This window comes from Schistocerca cancellata, chromosome 4 (assembly GCF_023864275.1).
Source record: "Schistocerca cancellata isolate TAMUIC-IGC-003103 chromosome 4, iqSchCanc2.1, whole genome shotgun sequence".
NCBI classification, from domain to species: Eukaryota; Metazoa; Arthropoda; class Insecta; order Orthoptera; family Acrididae; genus Schistocerca; species Schistocerca cancellata.
In genome coordinates this window covers 209,108,328-209,121,534 of record NC_064629.1, presented here as the reverse complement: position 1 = coordinate 209,121,534, position 13,207 = coordinate 209,108,328, and positions in this window count along the sequence as shown.

Genomic DNA, 13,207 nt, shown 5'->3' with positions numbered 1-13,207 from the left:
CTGGATCACCCTCGAAGAAACTATGAGCAAAATTCACCAAGATGACGTGAAAATACTTGACTTGAACTCCCTATTTGGGACAAAAAAAGCTTATAGAAAAATCATTGGTACAAATTCAACACACCGAAACGCTTACAACAACGGTATACATCGGACTGACATTTGCCAACAATTCAACCTCAAAATGATGTCTACCCACTTTAGGAAAAAACCAGTTCCCAGGTAACATGCTTGGCTACCAGCTGTAAGCTGCTTTCGTTCGCCTTTAGAGACTCGCTGGAAGCCAGATTTTTAATTCGTTTGTAGCAGAGCTACAAGCAGGCAGATACAAACTCAATAAGGGAATCATAAGTCGACGCTCGAGCAAAATTCGCCTTGCTACTTTTAGTACCTCTTAGTGCCAGAGCGAAAACATGACGGTACTGCAAAATTCATAATCCTAGTATTGTTTTCTGCTGACATACTTTTTTGTTGTTGTGAATACATAATTTTATCTATGAACTGCCACATTTTCACAATACTAGCGAATGATACAGGACATGAAGTAAATACAGACCTTTTCGAAGTCAAAAGTCGGTAATATCCTACTAATTCGCGTTAATATAGGCTCAATCGTCTTACAGTTACTTAATGCTTTATTAAGATAGACTGTAGTCGTGATGTTTCTGTAGTAAGCTGAATTTAATTTGTATTAGTACAATGAATATTTTAATCGCGTTTTCCATTAGCTTACTGAGCGCAACAGTAATCATCAAAGAGAAATTTATCAGCAGCAGAATTTTCTTTCGCGATATCTAAAACAATCTGACAATGCTAAAGTAGTTTACAAATTCTACGCCCGTAGAAACCTACTGGTTCTAACGATGTCATTAAACCAGTGTAGTCTGAAGAGTATTTTTGTCTAGAAATGAATTGCCTTGACGGTTGATCGATCAAGAGCGGGAAAGGTAAAATTTTACAGGTGTATGACGGGAGGGACAATTGCTTGAGAGAGGACTGCCCTATCAAGACAAGTGCCTGAGAGATGACTTTCCTATCAATCTCCAGGATAGTTTTGCTCCTCAAATCAACAGAGTGCGTTATCATGCAGTAGCACAGGTGATGTAGTTTTGTCGGTCGATTTTCTTACACTGCGACCGAAAGGTGACTCAGACGTTGGCAACAAATTCCAGCTGTGATGCACACACCCCTTGGGGCAGAATTCGTAGTCCAAACACACTTTAGGAGCTATCAGATGTAAAATATTATGTTCACACTACTCTTTGCTCGAGTTTACGTCTTTTGGTGAGGATCAGCCTTTCATTTCTTCTTAGGAAGTTAACGATAAAGGCATTATAACTCGTCACCAGTAACAGTACTGCATAGGAATGCTCAATGAGTGACCTGATGACGTTCGATAATAGTCACTCCGTTGATTTTTGTTGTTTCGAATTAGCGCATGCAGTACTCCCACACCAGACTTCTGAAATTTGCCTGTTGAATGCAAATGTCGCATGATGGTGAAATGGTAATCCATCACATATTTCAGTAGTCGAGACTTCCTTAATGTGGAAACCACTCATGCCAGAACGATCTTTGTTGAAACAAGAATATCTTTTTCTGGCGTATTTTTTCCAAAAGCTCCACACACAGTTCAAATATTTCTAGCTACCTCCTCTGCATTCACCCCTTTGTTATACCAAAAGTAAATATAGTGTTGCAGATGTTACACCTTTTTGCACTTGCAACTCAATTTTACAATGCTTAACCGTAGTTCATGATTTTCAAGAATGCAAAATCCAATGCTTAAATGCAAGATGATAACTAGAACTTCAAATTCGAAAATGACAGTTGATACATACACTGACAGCGTCGCGCCGCGTTCACCTGGGCGGCGCCGAATTTCAGGCGGCGGGTGGCGTTTGGCCGGTAGCCGCTGCAGCGCGAGGGAAACGGTCGAGCGTAAGCTGTTCTGATCGCGACGCAGCCACGAGCTGTCCGGCGGAATTGTTTCTAGAAGTACTTGTTATTGCTGGTGGGTAGAATATGAAGCGAATTATCTTCGATGTTCAATCAGACTCGTAAGTTTAGACGTGGACCGAAATGTGTTTGAAAAAAAATACAGTTGGACGCGAACAGGCGACTATAAGTTTCGAATGCACGACGATTACCACTTTTTTTTTATTTTATTTTTTTTTTTCTTCTTCCTGGACCACGGCTTCCCACACTGCAACAACATCTCAGAAGTAGACAACACTTTTTCTTGACACTTCCGCATCTCACAGTGTTGCCAGATTGTGCAGAAGGTCGGAGTTGTCAGAGGCGGTCAGGTTTGTTGGCCACCTTAAGTGAACGACTCGGAATTAGTCTCTGTGGCGGCTGGCCGGCGGTCAGTTTTTATGTCTAAGACTGTACATGGAGAAAGTGTTTGAGTATAGTGTACCTGAGGTGGAATAAGGGGAAGCAGCCCGCATTCGCCAAGGCAGATGCAAAACCGCCTTGAAAACCATCCACAGACTGGCCGGCACACCAGACCTCAACACTAATCAGCCGGGCAGATTCATGCCGGGGACCAACATGCCTTCCCACCCAGAAAGCAGTTTGTTAGACCAGGAGGGTTCTCATTATGTTACTTATGGTACTTTGTCAGTGCTGCAACAGTTTAGTCTTGGATTGAGCTTCCTTCTTTTTCTCACAGTTAAAATCGTCTTCCATTTCTCTACTAATTTTTCCCATCTTCTTTTCTTTCTTTAGATGGTCATCATTGTTATCTTGTTATTGCTTTATAGTGATCAAGGCTCTTTCACTTTGCTATGACAAGTCGATAGTCATGATTTATTTTAGCACCAAGTAACTGTGACTAGATTATAATTGGTTCCTGTACCTCTGCTTTACTATTACGTGATCAGTCACACATCTCCCATTATCACCTGGTGTCTTCCATGTGTTGTGTCTTCTCTTTAGACTTTCATTATGTGTGTTTGTTATAGCTGCCTCATGTTGTTCACGAAATTCTAATACCTCCTCTCCTTTCACATTCATTTTCCCATCATAGTCTTCAGTGTGTATCATTTCCATTGATTCTTCAATGGAGTCATGTTTTACATTTCTTCATCATTACCATTTGCAGATGGTAAATGTGCTTGAATTATTGTAATGTTAATTGGGCTAACGTTTAACTTCATCATCATTAACATCCTATTACACATTCGGTAGGTATTCATTACATTATACATCCATTTCTTTGTTCACATTGTCGCTACTCCCTTCTTCCCTGACAGTTAATTTTCACTATGAACCATTCTGAAATTTTCTGATCAGAAGTTGCCATTTCTGGCCCATATTGTCTCACAGAGTCCTAAAATATCCAGCTGATACTTTGTCATAGTCTTTTTGACTGTATCTAGTTTTTCAAAGTTTAATAGTGTTTTCACATTCTATGTCCCACTGTTAAATTTATCTTTTCCTCTTTCCCGGTCTTCCTACTTCTTCTCTCTGAGGATTTCATGGAACGATTACTTGAGAAGCCTTGCTACTCCTCCTACTGGATGCTGGGATCCGAAATGGATGACCAGTAATGCAACGTACATTACTAGAGACTGCCATGGTTGCTACACATGGGATATCAAATAGATCTTTAATGCAGTAGTTCCCCATTGCTTCCCACATCTCCATGCCACTGGCTTTAGTGGCTCATCTGCCTTCTGTTAAATAAAACAGGCAAAATAGCATCAGAGTTCAGGAAGAATGTAATAACATTAAATCCAAATTCCAAAGAAGGCAGGCCCCAACAGGTGTGAATATTACTGAAACATAAGTTTAATAAGTCAGTGTTGCAAAATACTGACTGGCATTACTCCCAAAAGAATGAAGAAACTGGTAGAAGCTGTCCTTGGTAAGATCAGTTGGGGTCCCTGAGAAATGTAACAACACATGAGGCAATACTCACCATATGACTTATTTTAGAAGATAGACTGGAGAAAAGTAAACCTATGTTTATTTTAGAAGATAGACTGGAGAAAAGTAAACCTATGTTTATTTTAGAAGATAGACTGGAGAAATGTAAACCTATGTTTATAGCCTTTGTAAATTTATAGAAAGCTTTTGAAAATGCTGACTGGCACACATTCTTTCAAATTCTGAAGGTAGCAGGGATCAAATACAGAGAGCAAAAATTATTTAAAACGTGTACAGAAATTAGACTGCGGGTTCAACAGTTGAAGGACGTGAAATGAAAGCAGTAATGAGCAAGGAAATGAGACAGTGTTGTAGCTTATCCTCAGTGTTAGTGAATCTGTAGATTGTGCAAACAGTAAAGTATGCAAAGGAGAAATTTGGAAAGGGAATTAAAGTTCAGGGAGCAGAAATAAAAGCTTCATGAACTGCCAATGAGATAACTATGTCACAGATGGCAGAGTACCTGGAAGATCAGTTGAGTGGAATGGGTAGTGTCTTGGAATGAAGTAATAATGAACATAAATGAAAGTAAAACAAAGGGCGATGGAATGCACTCAAAGCAAATCAGATGATATTGATAAATTACATTAGGAAATGAGATATTAAAAGCAGTTCATTAATTTTGCTATTTGAGCAGCAAAATACGTAACTGCCAATGGCCAAAGTATATAGGGAATAAATTGCAGATGGAAAAAAAATCTGAAAAGGAGAAATCGGTTAACATCAAATACAAGTTTATATGTTAGGAAATCCTTTCTGAACGTATTTGTATGGAGTGTAGTAATGTACAGAGGTAAGACATGGATGATAAACAGTTCAGTCAAGATTTTGAAATGTGTAAATTCAAGGGAGATGACTGCTATCAGCTGCACTGGAACACTAAGTGGAATCAGCAGCGACAAGTGAAAATGTGTACCAGACCAGGATTCCAACCCGGGATCTCCTGCTTACTACGCAGGTGCGGTAACCACTACGCCATCTGGGACACAGCATTATCACAACTGCACAGACTATCTCGGTTTGCCTCAGCCGATGCACACTACCATCGAGCGCCACCTATCTGCAGTCACAGCTACAGAATCTGTACGGTGTCTGTTATTTCAAAGGAAGAGGCACCATGCATTAAAATAATTCATAAGCCTGGTTGGGCAATGGATCCACTTTCTTCAGTGTGAATACACAAATACATCAAACCTCCTGTGGAAATCACTAAGTAATGAACAGGAATATAATAGACAGGGATTGCAGATAGGTGGCACTCAGTGGGAGTGTGTGTCAGCCATGAGGCGTACCGAGATACTCCGTGCAGTTGCAATAATGCGATGTCCCGGATCGCACAGTGGTTACCGCACCTGCCTATTAATCAGGAGACCACGGGTTCAAATCCTGGTCTGGTACACATTTTCGCTCATCACTGCTGATTCCACTTAATGTCCCACTGCAGCTGATAGCAGTCATCCCCCTTCAATTTACATACAGTGTTTCACAGCTGCAGGACCGGTGTGGTGTCTGTTCTTTCAAAGGAACAGACACAATGCATTCAAATAATTTTGAAATGTGGTGTTACAGAAGAATTTCGAAGATTAAACAACTAATAAGGTACTCAGTCAGACTTGGGAAAAAGAAATTTATGGTTCAACTTGATTAAATAGAGGGACTAGCTGATAGGATACATCCTGAGGTATAGAGAAATCATGAATTTGGTAATGGGAGGAAGAGTGTGTCTATGCGAGTGTGTGTGTGTGTGTGAGAGAGAGAGAGAGAGAGAGAGAGAGTGTGTGTGTGTAAAGAGAGACCAAGGTCTGAGTTCACTAAGAAGGTTCAAATCTATACAGGTTGCAGTAGTTATGCAAAGAAGATAAAGCTTGCACAGCACAGACCAGGCATGTGCAACCACTGATGACCTGTGGGTCTGATACACATTCTTACTTAAGCTTGCAGGCTGGCTCATTGCATGATGCAACAGCATCACTCCTAGCACATTAGCACATAAAATAAAAACTGTAGTACCCATGATGTTAATGTGTATGGGGTTATGCACCTGTATCAGTGGCACCCCTTTCCCGACATGACATGCCAAAAACTATGCCTCACATCACATCTGTGAGAGTTCATTTATTTTATGTTTGTCCCCTCCACATATGTTTACATTTATTTATATGTTATGAACATTATTTCTTTACTTATGATATTTTACAACAGCTGTCTGAAAAACTTATCTTAAAAAATTCTGCAATGCCATTAGTAAAGAAATAAAGTTCATGACACACAAATAAATGTACACATCTAAAGATGGGGTACCAAGCATCCTGAAATGTCAACATTGAGAAATAAATACCAATAGTAAAAGGAACTGGCTGCAGTTAAATCATTACAAACTACTTTCTGTTTAAACAGTTGCAGTGATCTAATATGTCATGATGGACCAGAATTGTTTACTAATGTTAATATGAGAAAGAAACAGAAAAAAATATGGCAAAGAGACAGGCAACACCAGCCAACACACAATTAGGGGTAACTTGGCAATTTTTGGCCACAGCTAGGTCATTAGAGAGTTTGAAACTTGGTGTGTTAATATCTACAAACATTATTAGCAAGCATTTTTGAAATATCTCTCCAAAAACGCTTTTTATAACTGACCGCACATGTACAATTTTTTTTCTGTAATACTCAATATGAGGGCATGCTGAAGGTAATGCCTCCAAATTTTTTTATTCTGTTCTCAGTATCGATTCAGGTAATGCATATTACACACGTACTCAGTCAACTTTCCTGCTTCACTAACACAAGTTACAGCCCTCTGCCACTGGAGGGCTCTGAATTGCAGCATATAACATGGTTGTGTGTAACGTAAATATGTCACTGCATGAGAAACAGCATGCTGTAATAGAGTTTCTAACCACAGAAAACATGCCTCCAATTGAAATCCATAGAAGTATGAAAGCTGTTTATGCTGATGATTATATCAATATCAACAATCTGTGCCACTGGGTTGTTGTTGCTCGTAATTAAGGAAATGGTGGTGCTAACCTCAACACATGTGACACAGCTTGGAATGGCTAACCATGTACAGTAACCGACGAGACTCATTGGAATCAGGTTGATGAACTCATCAGAGAAAATTGTCAGGTAACACAGACAAATCAAGGGTAAGTGCGGCATAACACAACAGTGTTTACAGGCCACCATTGCAGCCTATGGTACATAAAACTGTGTGCATGGTGGGTGCCTCAGATGGTCAAATCTGACATGAAACAGAGGAGATTGGACATCTGTCAACAATTTCGTTTGGGTTTTGGGCATGAGACTGGTGGGTTCCTTAACAACATTGTGACAGGTGGTGAAAGTTGGTTTCACCATTTTCACCCCAAAAATAAGAAAGCATCTATGGACATCCACTCCAATGGATCTCCGATCCCAAAAAAGTTAAATACCATCCCATCAGTAGCAAAGCCATGCTCACAGTGTTCTGGGATGTCCAAGGTGTAGTGCATTTAGAATTCACGCCTAAATGCACCACCATAAACTCTGCAAGGTACTGTGAGACCCTCAGAAACTGGAAAAACGAATTCAAAGAGCTCGTCCACACATGGAGCACCCTCTCCTTCAACAGAACAATGCCACACCACACACAAGTGCTGTGGCATCTGTAACAATCCAGTGCCTCGAATTCATTTTTGTCACTCATCCTCTGTACAGTCCCAATTTGGCCCCATCAGATTTTCATCTGTTTTCAACACTTAAAGAAGACCCTCGAGGATTTCACTTTGATAGTGATGAGGCACTGCAAGCAGAGGTGAGGTTGTGGTTCAGTCAACAACATCAAACATTCTACAGTGGCACTATGAACAAACTGGTCTCTTATCGAGAGAAATGTGTTTGTTGCCAGGGTGACTATCTTGAGAAATAAATATGTAGACATGAAGAATAAAGATTTAGAATGTTAATAAAGTTTGTTTTATTTAAAAACCTTTACGAGTCTTCAAATTAAAAATTCAGAGGCATTACCTTTCAGCATGCCCTCATAAATTGGGCCATCATTTATTTGTTAAATTTAAAGAGCTTAAAAGTCTAAATCACTTGAACTTAGCATATATCTGCTGTATTTTACAGAAGCCAAACTGGAATAATGTGAACAACATAATGGCGAATATCCGAAAGTGTGTCAGGGACAGAGTATAATGTGAGCATCAGACTCTCTCTCCTACGAGGTTTTTGTGCACTCTGGACTCAAACCAATAGCAGGCCAGACTCGGCTTGTGGGTCGCCAGTTGCCCACCTGTGGTATAGACCATCATGGACAGTTTCATAAAACCAGTCTTAGGACTAAACACAGCAATGATAGGACATCAGTGAATAGAAACTTATAGCCTTCTACCCTTTTTATTTTTATTGATGCTCTACATTAATGGGTTGGATATTTCTGACAGTATGAAGCTGAGAAAGCTGCTGTTTTTCATATTTTAAATGTAATCCACTTGTGCAAAATCAGTTAAAATCTTTAGCAAAAAATAGTTGATGTTTCTTTGCTCATCTTCACAATAATGTTTGTATCATCTGCTAGTTGTGTCTCCTGATTCAGGACCGTAATTGGCCCATGATTAAACACTGTGGACTGCCCATTGTCATTTCTTTCTGAATAATTTTCTAATATTGTTCCTTAAACATGAACTAAATCAGATATGCACTGAAACATGGATTCTACAAAAAATAATTTCTCTAATAGAATATTATTACCCACTCAATCAAGGGTCTCCAGAAGTCACAGTAGATACCAACTGTTAGTATTTTATCATTTAAAAATTTTATTATGTGGTCAATGAAAGTATGAATATCTGTCATGGTAGAGCACCCTTTTTGATATCCAAACTATGATTGACTAATCATTATCACATAGGTGGTTGCAACCCTGGAGTGGATTACCTTTTCAAACAGTTCGGAAGATTATATAAAGAATGAGATTAGTCTATGGATACAGACATCTCTGGAATAGCCTTTTTTATAGATAGAATTAACAATTGAATATTTTAATTTGCCTGGGAAACTACTCCAACATAATGGTGTAAATTGTTACACATGTAAATAAGAATTAACATATTATAGGGCCACAACCTTTTAGTGTCTAATTACAGAAATCTATAGCTGCGTATGACCTTTTACTGTTGAGGTCCATTATGATTTTCATTATTTTGGATGGGGATGTGTGAGAAATTTTCATATCACTAAATCTCCTCTTTATTGTTTTTTTTTTTTTTTTTTTTTTTTCAGTGTAATGTTATGCTGACTTAAGTCAGGTGATGTTCAGGGTATTAGATTAGGAAATGAGACACTTAAAGTAGTAAAGGAGTTTTGCTATTTGGGGAGCAAAACAACTGACGATGGTCGAAGTAGAGAGGATATAAAATGTAGACTGGCAATGGCAAGGAAAGCGTTTCTGAAGAAGAGAAATTTGTTAACATTGAGTATAGATTTAAGTGTCAGGAAGTCATTTCTGAAAGTATTTGTATGGAGTGTAGCCATGTATGGAAGTGAAACATGGACGGTAAATAGTTTGGACAAGAAGAGAATAGAAGCTTTCGAAATGTGGTGCTACAGAAGAATGCTGAAGATTAGATGGGTAGATCACATAACTAATGAGGAAGTATTGAATAGGATTGGGGAGAAGAGACGTTTGTGGCACAACTTGACCAGAAGAAGGGATCGGTTGGTAGGACATGTTCTGAGGCATCAAGGGATCACCAATTTAGTATTGGAGGGCAGCGTGGAGGGTAAAAATCGTAGGGGAAGACCAAGAGATGAATACACTAAGCAGATTCAGAAGGATGTAGGTTGCAGTAGGTACTGGGAGATGAAGAAGCTTGCACAGGATAGAGTAGCATGGAGAGCTGCATCAAACCAGTCTCAGGACTGAAGACCACAACAACAACAACAACAATGTTACGCTTTCTCTACTGAATGTCTCGACTGCATCTACTTTCCTACTTTTAAAAAGTAATTGTTAAAAATATCTGCTGTACAAGAAATGTCATTTGTAACATCCCATCCTCTTTTATACAAATGCCTTCTTTCCCTGTCTCCTTTTTAACAATACTCCACGCTGCCTTTGTCTCATCTGTCAGTTTCTCAGTTTCTGAGATGCGCATATTCATGGATCTTTTGACAACTTGTCTGAAGATGATACAGCACTGTAAATAATACAGATATACTTTGAAAACCTTATTAGTTCCGGTTACTTTATGAAGTCCCCTTTTTTGTTCTGAACATACTCTGATTCCTATAGTAATTCAAGATTTTGTGGAAGACTTTGTAGTACTGCTTTTGATTATGTTTTTAAGAAATCTGCTGTCAAAAATGATTACCAACTTATTAGCAAATATGCTAAATTCAGACTTGGAACTAGGCTTGTGTAAAGTCTGTCCAGTCAACATTTTTTAAGCTTCCTCTACAATCCTCCTTTGCCTTGTCACTGATCACCTTAATTTTTTTCATTCAGTGGTACTGTACTGTACATGTAAGTTATGTAATAGGACTGATAGTGAATCACATTCTGACAATCCATTTGCCATAGAAAATGTATATGTGTGTTCAACTTCTGCTCATTGTTACAAATAAATTATCTAACATATTACTGCTCTCTTAAACTACTCAGGTAGGGAAAATTATGATTGATACTAAATTGTAAGTGTCTAAACCATCTGTAGATCACTTTTCAAGCCAGATTTCTTTAAGAAGTTTACTTTAAAATTGCCACAGTTCAGTAATTCCTTCTTTCTGCCCAACAGGCAGCACAATCATCATCATCATCATCATCATCATTTAAGACTGATTATGCCTTTCAGCGTTCAGTCTGGAGCATAGCCCCCCTTATACAGTTCCTCCATGATCCCCTATTCAGTGCTAACATTGGTGCCTCTTCTGATGTTAAACCTATTACTTCAAAATCATTCTTAACCGAATCCAGGTACCTTCTCCTCGGTCTGCCCCGACTCCTCCTACCCTCTACTGCTGAATCCATGAGTCTCTTGGGTAACCTTGCTTCTCCCATGTGTGTAACATGACCCCACCATCTAAGCCTGTTCGCCCTGACTGCTACATCTATAGAGTTCATTCCCAGTTTTTCTTTGATTTCCTCATTGTGGACACCCTCCTGCCATTGTTCCCATCTACTAGTACCTGCAATCATCCTAGCTACTTTCATATCCGTAACCTCAACCTTGTTGATAAGGTAACCTGAATCCACCCGGCTTTCGCTCCCATACAACAAAGTTGGTCGAAAGATTGAACGGTGCACAGATAACTTAGTCTTGGTACTGACTTCCTTCTTGCAGAAGAGAGTAGATCGTAGCTGAGCACTCACTGCATTAGCTTTGCTACACCTCGCTTCCAGTTCTTTCACTATGTTGCCATCCTGTGAGAATATGCATCCTAAGTACTTGAAACCGTCCACCAGTTCTAACTTTGTTCCTCCTATTTGGCACTCAATCCTTTTATATTTCTTTCCCACTGACATTACTTTCGTTTTGGAGATGCTAATCTTCATACCATAGTCCTTACATTTCTGATCTAGCTCTGAAATATTACTTTGCAAACTTTCAATCGAATCTGCCATCACAACTAAGTCATCCGCATATGCAAGACTGCTTATTTTGTGTTCACATATCTTAATCTCACCCAGCCAGTCTATTGTTTTCAACATATGATCCATAAATAATATGAACAACAGTGGAGACAGGTTGCAGCCTTGTCTTACCCCTGAAACTACTCTGAACCATGAACTCAATTTACCGTCAACTCTAACTGCTGCCTGACTATCCATGTAAAGACCTTTAATTGCTTGCAAAAGTTTGCCTCCTATTCCATAATCTCGTAGAACAGACAATAACTTCCTCCTAGGAACCCGGTCATATGCCTTTTCTAGATCTATAAAGCATAGATACAATTCCCTGTTCCACTCATAACACTTCTCCATTATTTGCCGTAAGCTAAAGATCTGGTCCTGACAACCTCTAAGAGGCCTAAACCCACACTGATTTTCATCCAATTGGTCCTCAACTAATACTCGCACTTTCCTTTCAACAATACCTGAGAAGATTTTACCCACAACGCTGATTAAAGAGATACCTCTGTAGTTGTTATGATCTTTTCTGTTTCCATGTTTAAAGATTGGTGTGATTACTGCTTTTGTCCAGTCTGATGGAACCTGTCCCGACTCCCAGGCCATTTCAATTATCCTGTGTAGCCATTTAAGACCTGACATTCCACTGTATTTGATGAGTTCCGACTTAATTTCATCCACCCCAGCCGCTTTATTGCACTGCAATCTATTGACCATTCTACCTCGGAAATCTGAAACATTACTGATCGCATTTTCACCTACATTGAGCAACTCTTCAAAATACTCCCTCCATCTGCCCAAGGCATCCACAGGATTCACCAGCAGTTTTCCTGACCTGTCCAAAATACTTGTCATTTCCTTCTTACCTCCCTTTCGAAGACTGCTAATTACACTCCAGAATGGTTTTCCAGCAGCTTGACCCATAGTCTCCAACCTGTTTCCAAAGTCTTCCCACGATTTCTTCTTGGATGCTGCAATTATCTGTTTGGCTTTGTTTCTTTCTTCAACATAACTTTCTCTGTCTACCTGGGTTCTGGTATGTAGCCATTTCTGATACACCTTCTTTTTCCTTTTACAGGCTGCCTTGACTGTATCATTCCACCAAGCTGTTTGCTTCATCCTACTTTTACACACTACTGTTCCAAGACATTCTTTAGCCACTTCTAGTACTGTGTCCTTGTACCTTGTCCATTCCTTTTCCAATGACTGTAATTGACTACATTCAACTAACTGGTACCTTTCTGAGATCGCTGTTATGTACTTGTGCCTGATTTCCTTATCCTGAAGTTTCTCCACTCTTATCCTCCTACATATGGACCTGACCTCCTGCACTTTCGGCCTCACAATCCCAATTTCACTGCAGATTAAATAATGATCAGTGTCATCAAAGAATCCCCTGAATACACGTGTATCCCTCACAGCCTTCCTGAATTCCTGATCTGTTATTATATAGTCAATGACAGATCTGGTTCCCCTGCCTTCCCAAGTATACCGGTGAATGTTCTTATGTTTAAAAAAGGAGTTTGTGATTACTAAGCCCATACTGGCACAGAAATCCAAGAGTTGTTTCCCATTCCTGTTGACCTCCATATCCTCTCCAAATTTACCCATAACCTTTTCATACCCTTCTGTTCGATTTCCAATCCTGGCGTTAAA